General features: G+C 40.2%; 1 long non-coding RNA gene across 1 annotated transcript; it reads right to left on the bottom strand.

Annotated features, from left to right (window-relative positions):
- Positions 1-5,409: 5,409 nt before the first annotated feature.
- On the bottom strand, positions 5,410-8,521 carry LOC143416973 (uncharacterized). The gene is made up of 3 exons (XR_013097216.1): positions 8,278-8,521; positions 6,199-6,277; positions 5,410-5,512 (listed from the first exon to the last, which is right to left on the bottom strand). It is a non-coding gene; the product is annotated as an uncharacterized LOC143416973 (long non-coding RNA).
- Between the last annotated feature and the right edge of the window lie 495 nt (positions 8,522-9,016).

Raw genomic sequence — 9,016 nt, 5'->3', positions numbered from 1 at the left:
AGGAAGATGCCTCCGGGGAACCCCCCGACGCCCTAAGCCTGTCCCTACCCCCTCACCAATCACAACAGTGAAGGCGGGACCAAACTATGACCCCCCACCCCCACTAGGTGATGGAGCTGATAAAAGGGGCCCAGAGCAATTGATCTAATGTGGTGGCAGAGGCTGTGTCAAGACTAATGTAATCTAATAGATAATTTCTATATTGGTTAGAATTAAGATTATTTTTATTTTTCCAGTTCATGAGGACTGTTTTCTTGGCTATGCATAGGGCAGTGAAGATCATATGGGCTATATTCTTTTCTGAAGTGACATTATCTAAGCTGCCCAGTAGACACACTAAGGGGGAAGTTGGAATGTTACATTTCAGACACTTTGATAAGTCTTCACATATCTCGCGCCAAAACTTTTGCACTGGTGGACAGAACCAAAGAGCGTGGATGTAATTGTCTGGTGTATTGCCTTGACAGTGTGAGCAGTTGTTGGAAGATGTAAAGCCCATCTTGAACATCCGATGACCTGTATAGTGCACTCTATGAAGTATTTTGTATTGTATTAATTGCAGACTGGGATTTTTAATTAATTTAAAAGTTTTTAAGCAAATCTGAGACCAGAAGTTTTGGTCTAGGTTGACTGATAAATCTGCTTCCCACTTTGCAGTAGGAAGGGATATTGATTCATCTAATTTAGAAAGTGTTCTGTATATTTTAGATAATAATTTGGGGGATTTAAGAGTAAGAAAATGTGCCGCACTTAGTGGTGTTTGTAATTCAACTTGACTGAGGTTAAATTTCTTTTTTACTATGGATTTAATTTGTTGATATTCTAAAAACCTTGTCTTGTTGATCCCATATTGTTCAACTAGTCTGTCAAATGGAATAAATTCTGTTCCCTCTAATATATGTTCTAAGTATTTAATTCCTTTACAACTCCATTCTGGGAAATTAATCATATTATTGTTTTGTAATATGTCAGGGTTATTCCAGATAGGTGTACGTTTGCATGGGATTAATGAAGACTCCGTTATTTTTAGAAACTCCCACCATGCTGTTAGAGAAAAGCTGATGTTGATACTTTTAAAGCATTCATGTCTTTTGATGTTTGAGCTAATAAATGGTAGGTCTGAAATCTCTAGATCCTTGCATAGTGCCTGTTCAACATCTAGCCAGGGCTCAACTAAGAAGGTATGTTTTAACCATTCTGAGATGAACTGAAGCCTGTTGGCTAAGAAGTATTGGTGAAAATTAGGCAGATCTAATCCTCCTCTATCCTTGGTTCTTTGTAGCGTTTTTAAGCTAATACGCGGGGGTTTATCTTTCCAAAGGAATTTGGAAATATATGAATCCAGAGATCTGAACCAATCTTGTGATGGTTTGTTAGGGATCATCAAAAATAAGTAATTTATTTTTGGCAAGATCATCATTTTTATAGTGGCGACCCTTCCCATGAGTGATATGGGTAAAGATTTCCATCTAGTCAGATCGCCTTCTACTTTCTTTAGAAGTGGGATGTGGTTTAGTTTAGTTAAGTCTGAAAGCTTAGGAGAGACATTAATACCTAAATATTTAATATTTCCAGATTGCAGTGGGGCAGAGGAAGAATTATGGAAGGAGCAGTTAATGGGGAGAACTGTAGATTTTGGCCAGTTAATTGAATAATCTGAAACTCTTGAAAACCAGTTTATTAAAGTAATTACCTCAGAGAGGTTGGTTTGTGTGTTTTGCAGAAAAAGCAACACATCATCCGCATAGAGACTGATTTTATGTTCTATGTTCTTACATTTTATGCCCTTAATTGTCGTAGCCTGTCTAAATGCTGCTGCTAGAGGTTCGATAAAAATTGCAAAAAGTGAAGGGGAGAGTGGGCATCCCTGTCTGGTGCCCCTCAGGAGACAGAAGCTGGAGGATGTCTGGTCATTTGTTCTGATACGAGCCGTTGGGGAATTGTATAATATTCTTATCCAGTTTATGAAAGAGTTTCCAAAACCAAATTTGTGTAAAGTTGCGAATAAAAATTTCCAATTAACTCTGTCAAATGCTTTTTCTGCATCTAGAGATAATATTATGGTTTCGATGTTTTTATCGTATGAGTAGTCTATTAAATTAAGTAATCTACGAGTGTTTGTTGAGGAGTGCCGACCTTTTATGAAACCAGTTTGGTCAGGATGAATTAAGAGGGGGGTCATTTTCTCTAATCTCTTTGAGAGAGCTTTGCAGATTATTTTAAGGTCTACATTTAAAAGAGAAATTGGACGATAGCTTGAGGGAAATAAAGGGTCTTTGCCTGGTTTTAGCAGGAGACTAATGTTGGCAGAATTCATATTTGGTGGTAGTCTGCCCTTTTCCTCGATTTCCTGCAACATGCCGTGGAATACTGGTGCCAAAATTGTCCAGAATTCTTTGTAGAATTCTGCAGGGAAGCCGTCTGGACCTGGAGCCTTATTATTGGGCATACTTATCAGGGCTTCCTGGAGTTCACTTGGCGTCAGTGGCGAATCCAGTTCCATTGCTTGACTGTCTAGTAATTTTGGAAGAGTTACGTTGTCAAGAAACAGATCAATTTCATTTTTAGATGGGTTTATTTGTGGTGAGTATAAAGTTTCATAGAAATCCCTAAAAATGTTGTTTATTCTTCCAGGATCATATATTGTGTTCCCCGATAAATCTTTAGCAGCACATATAGTTATTTTTTCTTTATTTATTTTTAGCTGGTTAGCTAGAAATCGACCTGATTTGTTACTGTGTTCAAAATTCTGCAAGCGAAGTCTTTGTATAAGGAATTGTGTTTTTTTATTAATAGTTTCATTTAATTCTAGTTTTGTTTTGCATATTTTGTTCAATGTTTCCTGATCTTGGTGGGACGCGTAGGCTTCTTCTAGTGATTTGATGTTTTTTTCTAATTCCTGAATATTTTTGTTTTCTTCTTTCTTTTTGTGTGATGAGAAAGAAATTATTTTACCTCTCATCACAGCTTTCCCTGCTTCCCATAGAACAGAAGCAGATATTCCGGGAGTGTCATTAAAGTCTAAATATGAAGTCCATTCCTTTTTAAAGTATTTAATAAAGTCTTCATCTTTAAGTAGTGATATATTAAATCTCCAGTTTTTACTTGGCGTAGTATTATTCTTGTGCATTAGTGTTAAAGATATAGGAGCATGATCGCTGACAGCTATAGGATGAATCTCAGTGTCTGAAATGTCACACAGCAGTGAGCTGCTGACCAAAAAATAATCCAGACGAGAGTAAGAGTGATGAACATGCGAGAAAAAAGTACATTCCTTACTGGTGGGGTGAAGAGAGCGCCATGCATCGCAAAGACCAAAGTCGTTCATATACTGTTTGATTATATTTGTGGACTGCCAATTACGCTGAGTTCCTGTTGTGTTGAGCCTATCCATTTCTTCATTTAGTCCAAGGTTGAGGTCACCGCCAAGAATGAGTGTGCAATCAAGGTGTTCAGAGAGTGCACTAAAAAAACCGTGGAAGAATGAGGGTTCATCAACATTTGGACCATATATACTAACAATACATAGTTTTTTGTTCAATATTGATAGTTTAATAATTAGAAATCTACCCTCTGGATCTATAACTGTATCGAGTACTGTAAAATTAACATTTTTATGTATTAAAATTGCTACTCCCCGTTGTCTAGAATTATAACCGGCTGCAAACACGTTAGGAAACTCAGGTGTTTTAAGTTCATTTAAACCTGTGACAGGTTTGTGAGTTTCTTGTAATAAAACAACATCTGCCTGTAGTTTTTTAAGCTGGTTAAATATTTTTAACCTCTTTCCTCTGGTGCCAGCTCCATTTACATTCCATGTGACAAACCTCAGCATGCCCTTAATTGTGCGTGTATGTCTAATGATGTATGCTGGGTGTTTCGTTTAGACAGGTGGAGAGAATATGGAAACATCCCTTGTTTGTAAATAGAAAGAGAAAAAGAAGTGTGGTCAGAGACTCCATAATTCTGACTATGTGTGTGAATATTCACTAATATGAACAAGCGTGGCTTGCTTATGTGTCCTGCAAGTCTGTGCGTGCTGTGAGGCTGTTGTGAATGTGCTGCCGTTGAGCTGATGTGTTTGCGTGATCGTGTTGTGAAAATATGGAGAAATAGAGGGTGTTGTTTGTAGGTGAGTGGGGAAGTAGGTGACCACAGCAGTGAAAGACAAGAGAAAGAAAGAAACCACATGAACTGTGAGCGACAACAAAAAAAAAGAAACGAAACGGAAACATTCCAATTAAAGCAATGACGGAGGGTGACGGTGTTATATCTGCTATGACATCATATTGATATTACTAGCTTAAACTCATGTTAAAGGATAGAGTGTGAATGAATAAGAAAAGAGTGTAGCGGGTTCTTATCTGGAGTGCAGTTAATATAACCACGGTGTGGTGCCGAGGTCGCGGTAAAGCTGTCCGTCCACGTAGAGCCGGTCCACGGCGATGACAGCACGGGAGCCTTTCTGGATGAAGCTACGTCGAACTGGGAACAGGACCTTGCGTCGTTCCAGGATCTCTTTGGGGAACTGGTCGTTCACGCTGAAGTCCGTTCCTTTCAGCTCTCTGCCGCGACTCTTCACCTGTTCCTTCTGTTTGAATTGACTGAATTTGGCCACAATAGGCCGTGGTCTCCCGGTCCGCGACCGCGCGCCCCCCAAGCGATGTACTCTATCGAAGTCGATGTTCTTTACGGTGTCCTCTGGCAGCTTCAGGTGGATTTTAATGAAGTTTTTCACCGTTGCCTCTGCGTCCTCTCCGGCAGTTTCTGGAATACCAGAAAACACAAGATTATCTCTCATGCTACGGGCTTGTAGATCGATAACGGACTCTTTTATTTTTTTATTTTCAATGTTTAGCTGGGTCACGTTATCGGTGAGAGATTTAACCGACTCCCGTAGCGTGGCATTTTCAGCGGCAAGCGTTTCCACCTGCTGCTAGCTGAATTCCAGGGATTCTCTCAGAGATTTAAATTCCCGGTGTAAAATCTCCACCAGGGACAGCCTTGCATCGAAACTGGACAATCGCTTGTCGATTGACTCCAGGATTTCTGCGATGTCTTTGCCGGCAGGCGATGTTGTACCGGGGGAGTCTGCCTGGCGACTTCTCTTCGATGACGGCGTCTCGATTTTGGCCGGGGAAGATGCACTCTGGGCCTTATGCATTACTAAATCTTGAAAACAGCGGTCGATGTAATCTTGGAGAGCGTCTAAACTCTCCCCGTTGTCCTCCAGGGTGTTAGAGATGATAAAGCAGATGTTGTTAGTTATATGACAATTGATTAGTATATTTGGTAATACTGAAGCTTGGAAAACCTTTGTTAAACTCTATGCTACCATTTGCTTTTTCTCCGCCAAAATCTCCGGCGTCTGATGTCACCTACAACATCACTTCCGTCACTCTTGTTGTTCCTACTGAGGTTCAGACAAACTGTTTGGGTTTCTGGTTGGGGGTCGGCGTGGCTTGTGGTGGGAGGGGCTTTTGCTTCTCTGATGACTCTCCCTGGTCACTAGCTGTGGATAAATAAAAGTAGAAAATGAGGAACTGTCACACTGATCTGAGCCCTGAAGTGAAAAATAAACTGAATATGAGCATAATGGAGCTGAAAATAGGTTTAAGGTTTAAAACAAGAAAAGAAAATGCACAGTTCTCACACCCGGAGTGTACCGTCGTCTTTTATATGCAATCTAAGGTTTAAGTTCTAATGACCGAAAATCAGGCTGATCTAAACTACATCTACATAAAAAAGTCAAAAGAGAAAACTCATATGACATTTGTTATTCATATTTTAATAAATAAAAAAAATTGTGAATCCTGTGACCAAATCTAAAAATCAATGAAAAATTTGACATCACTCTAAGCCACCACCAAAGGTGTGCAATACAGTAAATGTTGATCTCAATCTGATACTAGATTGAGACCAACGTTTAATGAAATGCTCTAAAAGTTAAATTAGACAAAGATGATCAGAGAAAATAAAAACCATAGTTTTTAAATGATGATTTCCCTTTTTAAGAAAGAAAAAAACAGCGGTTTTGTGATAGGCTGACGTTTGTTTTCTTGGTTTTAACTGGATTTCTTTTTACAGTTTCAGGACTTTTGTACAAAAACACATAGCTTGTGGTAATTAAGCTTCAGGTTTTGGTGAAGCCCTCAGAGGTGAAATACAAATGTGTGTGTGCATGTATTTGTGACTTACTCTGTAGCTTGGAGAGAGAGTACTCCAGCCCTCTCATGGCTTTAGCTTGGTTACTTTTAAACCTGGCGAGACCGAATTCCTGGCGGAGAAAGACAAAGAATTAGTCAAAGATAAATACCCGCACCATACGCAGTGTTGGGAAGGTTACTTTTAAAATGTATTCCGTTACAGAATACAGAATACATGCCCCAAAATGTATTCTGTAACGTATTCCGTTACGTTACTCAATGAGAGTAACGTATTCTGAATACTTTGGATTACTTAATATATTATCGTGCTTTTTACAACAACGTGAATGTACTATTGCTGTGTGATTTATTACTATTACTGAAGGTCCGCGACTCCGAACTGTAGTAAAGGGACCTCTGACTAATACGGCGGGGTCCCTGTCGGCTCGTAGCCGAAAAATAGCTTTACTTTGTTGTGTGGGTCAACTTTTCTTGCGAGAGACAGAGAGAGGCGTTGAAAGGCTGCTCCAACGGAACTTATTGTTTTCGGAGGAAAACACGAACACGGTGTACAGTCGAGTCTTAATAGCTTACTTACAACTGGGCTCGTCAGGCACTCTTCTTGGCTGCAGTGGTTATTATTATATTTACATGCTTCCAGCTCCCGTTTTTCCTCGACGACAACTCGTACCTTTCCACTCGCCTTTTTCTCCCTCCTCGCGCTCACAGACACATAACGTGTATGGCAGTCCATTCTCCCTGCAACACGGACTACACTGCCCATGATGCTACATTCTTTAGAGCTATGCTTGTAGCATTCTGCCTGTTAGCTTAGCACAACAACAACAACGAAAAGGCGCTCTCTCACCCAGGAAACACACAGTCGCAGAAAGAGAGAGAGAGCATCGCCCTGTAACCATGGCAACCGTAACGCTGCCGCCTGGAACAAAAGAACGTAGCTGTCAAACAAAACCCAAACAGTCCTGACCCGCGACAAAATGAAACAGGAAAGTACCGCAGTGTAATCCATTTATTTCAACAAAGTAACTGTATTCTGAATACCACCTTTTTAAACGGTAACTGTAACGGAATACAGTTACTCATATTTTGTATTCTAAATACGTAACGGCGGTACATGTATTCCGTTACTCCCCAACACTGACCATACGTTAGCTGTATATAGATACTGACGAAGTGTCACATAGTTGGTTTTGGTATCTTGGCTTGGCTTGAGAGCCAGGAGGTATTACTTCACAATTTTCTGAGTGTTTGCAGACAAGTCAGCATCTTCCATGCAAACTATGGGCGACAATGGACAATCTGATAAGAGACCAAACCAATCGCAGACAGAATTTTGGTGCAGCACCCTCTTTGCAACGAATTTCCCCAGCAACAACTCGCTAACTAGTCATGCCAGTTATAAAGAAAGACAATAAATTGAATGAATTATGAAACGCTTATTTTTTTTCTATTAGATCTGAAAATGTTGTGTAATACTACAACCTGAAACTACAAACAGATTTTGTTGGCCTGTACAGAAGAAAAAGGGAAAAAAATTTAACAACAGCTGTGAAATGGAATAGTCCAAATCACCAAAAGTAAACTGGACCTGGGCTTGTTGCAGGGATCTGAAGTTAATAAACATGAAGTGCATACACTCACACTTAGGACCATACAATAATAAATATGTCCGTGATGAAAGTTGGGCAGCACGCTAACGTCCTTACTCCACTCTGTATGCTCGTATGGGTCTGACCCTTTCAATCCTTTGATTTTTTCCTTGTCCTTTTTTTTTGCCTTTTCGTCAAGTCTGTCTTTGTACGGACCTGCCGTGTTGTCCGTCGTTTTGTACATAACTGTTTTTGGGGTAAATAAAATGCAAGTAGGGATTAAAACCACAGAATTAATGATTACCGGTGCTGGAAATACTAGCGCTTGATGCAGTGTTTTGATTTTGTTGCCACGGGTACCCACAAAGCAATGCACGAAGGTCACGTGGTCTGTCAATCTCTATCAGAAATACACTAAGAGAAGCTGGTGTGTTCTTTATACTTTAAGTGATAGTAGGTTGAGTTTGGGTTTTGGTGGCCAATTTTCCCTAGGACTGAAACATTTGTATGTTTGTGTATACCTGTATGGGTCGACCCAGTCCATATACAGCTGTGGAGATCCAGGCCTCCCTCCTCAATTTGGTCCAAGATGGCCGACCATGGTTCTCTTCAAACAGACACCGCTCCACAACAGTCTTAGAGGCAGAGACGGTAGAAAATGTACAAAAAAGCCCGTTTTTACTCCAAACACAAACTATGTTCAAGCACAGGAAAAAGTATTATATTCAACTTAGTTAAATACTGAAAATGTTAAAACCAACCAGACTGTAAGAGGCCTTGTAGTTTTCCAGTCAAAAAGCATTTATACCTGTGTTCAGTGCAGTTCTTTAAATCTGCAAATTCATCCATTTTCTTGTCCTTTCTGAGATGAGCAAAAGTGGAGAGAATGGCCTCATTTAGGAAACTATCTCCAGCCTTTCCAGCAAGGCATTCCCAGTCCAGTCCTGTTTCTGTCCCAGGTCTCCTCACAGCTGGACATGCCCAAAACCCCTGACCTAGTCCATCAAAGTCTAGATGTGCAGGAGATCTCCTATTCAGGTGCTCAAACCATGTCAGCTGGTTCCTCTATTACAGTGGTTCCCAAACTTTTTTTTGCTGCCTTTGTTTTACAACACGCACGCACACGCACAAACACATCCTCCAACCACACACGCCCATATTTTGCTCCATTGCGGTTTCTTTCACACCTCAAACATTTAGTAAACAACTAAGCAAATACAAGTAACTTGCAATAAATTACAGGCAGTAAGAAAGTAAACT

Source organism: Maylandia zebra, linkage group LG3 (genome assembly GCF_041146795.1).
Source record: "Maylandia zebra isolate NMK-2024a linkage group LG3, Mzebra_GT3a, whole genome shotgun sequence".
In the NCBI taxonomy this organism is placed as follows: Eukaryota; Metazoa; Chordata; class Actinopteri; order Cichliformes; family Cichlidae; genus Maylandia; species Maylandia zebra.
This window is presented reverse-complemented; position numbering and strand designations above follow the sequence as displayed.